Raw genomic sequence first — 2,177 nt, forward strand, 5'->3', positions numbered from 1 at the left:
GAAGAAGAAGAAGAAGAAGAAGAAGTAGAAGAACAACAACAACAACAACAACAACAACAGCATGGATGTGCCACACCGGTCTCTCCATTCAGAAACAGATTTAATCTAATAGCATCTGTTGAATGGGATAAAGGAACCTGTGGAAGACTTGAAGGAAACGGTATTTTAACGAAAATAATCACGAAGACGAAATTTTACTGCCATACAAAGTACAGCTTCTCCTATGCACAATGTCTTGGCGAAACATGTGCTAAACACACAAGCGAAATTAACACCAGAAAGTTTACAACGTATAAAATAGAACTGGAACAAAACAGTAGGCGCAAAAATTGAGTAATTACGCATACAATCGAATGTCTACATAATCATATATAAATTGTAATATCCATAGGACCATACATAAATTCCAATGTTTGCACAGCTACCTAAAATTTGCAGGACACACACGCATACCAAAACACGTGTCACAAACGAAGCAAAACAAAATATTTTTTATGTCTCCCTCTCTTATTTCCCCTAATTTAGAATATTGTCATATTTTAACAATTCGTCCATCTCTGTCTCTTTCTCACTATTCTCTCTCTCCTCTCCTCTCTTTGTTTTTTTCTCTCTCTGTCTCTCTGTCTCTGTCTCTCTCTCTCTGTACGCACACATACGTATATATATAAAGAGAGAGAGAGATCTCGTTCTCCTTATATGATTCTCCTTGATCTTTTATTTCTGAAGACGAACAATGCTGTATACGGCAGCGTAATCCAGACTACTTTCACGAGATAAGCTAATGGACTATCTTCGTACTCTTTGTTTCCGTTTTTCCTTTCTCTTGTATTTAGCTATGCATATTTACGTACATAGACTCATACATATAAATATAAATTATACAAGCTTGATTTAGATATACATCGCAAAATAATGTTCTTAACGCATGAATTCTACTAATGCAGTGCTCCTTCAAATATACATTTCGCCATGTTGTGTTTGGTTAAGTGTGATATAATTACAAGTGGTTTATTTCGACGGAACTATAAATTTCTGGATGTGAGAGCAACAGCGCATTCGTTCGACCACTGCAATAAATCCTTCCCACTTTTAGAAATAACGAAAATATATCACTAATAATACCAACGGAATTGTCATGCTTTGAAACTACAAGTAATATGGTTAAAATATATAAAAATAATTTTTTGCATGTTTATATTGCATTATGAATCGACTAAATTTTACGTTGCTTTAATCATTGACACAGTAGACATTTTAATTTGAAATTCAGTATTTAATCTCTCATATAGTTTCGCCATAGTAGTTTTATTCTTTTGATATTCGTTTGCATAACCTCTTAAAATATTAGGAAATTTAATGTAAGACTACATAACTCTTAACTGGGTGTAAAAAAATGATGATAAATTTTCTTTCATTATGACGTTGTAGATAATTTTGCAATATTTTTATGGGCGACTAACTACTTAAGAAGGATTAGTATTAATAGTTTCTAAATGCTATGTGTAATTATCTAATAGCTAAGTTACATTGATTGCAGCTGTAAAACACTTCATATTTTTTTTGTGTTTTTTTTTGGGGGGGGGGGAATAAGGCGGTTGGATGAAAGTGAATATTAGGAGAAATATAAATGAATAAATGTAACCAATATGAATAAATTATGCATATTTAGTGGAAATTTTCAGTTAATGAAGTTCTTCATTCGTCCGGCACATGTTTGATGATGAATAAAATTTTTATTGACATCCACTCGAAATTTATACAAAACACGACAAACACTCATTGAATCGATGAATAGAGGCCTCGAATGCAACATCCCAATGGAGATATATAAATATTGTCCCTTTCACCATGAAGAAAGCTCAAAGGCTGCTCTTAACTAGAGAAGCTAATCACACAACACTCCAGTTCATTAAGCATTGCACAAAGCTTGAACCCTCAAAATCGCTCCAAATTTTGAGGCTTACTATTAGTAAGATTCCCTTCTGAAGAAAACGTCTCCTTAACACAGCTAAGACAGAAATACAATGTTAAAGCAAGAAAATTCTTCAAATCTTAACATTTTAAGCAAACATTGCATGGGTATATATGCACTTACGTAAACAATCACACATATATACGTACTTATGCGTACAATCACAAGTATATATATATATATATATATATATATATATATATAT

Source organism: Octopus bimaculoides, chromosome 1, assembly GCF_001194135.2.
Source record: "Octopus bimaculoides isolate UCB-OBI-ISO-001 chromosome 1, ASM119413v2, whole genome shotgun sequence".
Lineage (NCBI taxonomy): Eukaryota > Metazoa > Mollusca > Cephalopoda > Octopoda > Octopodidae > Octopus > Octopus bimaculoides.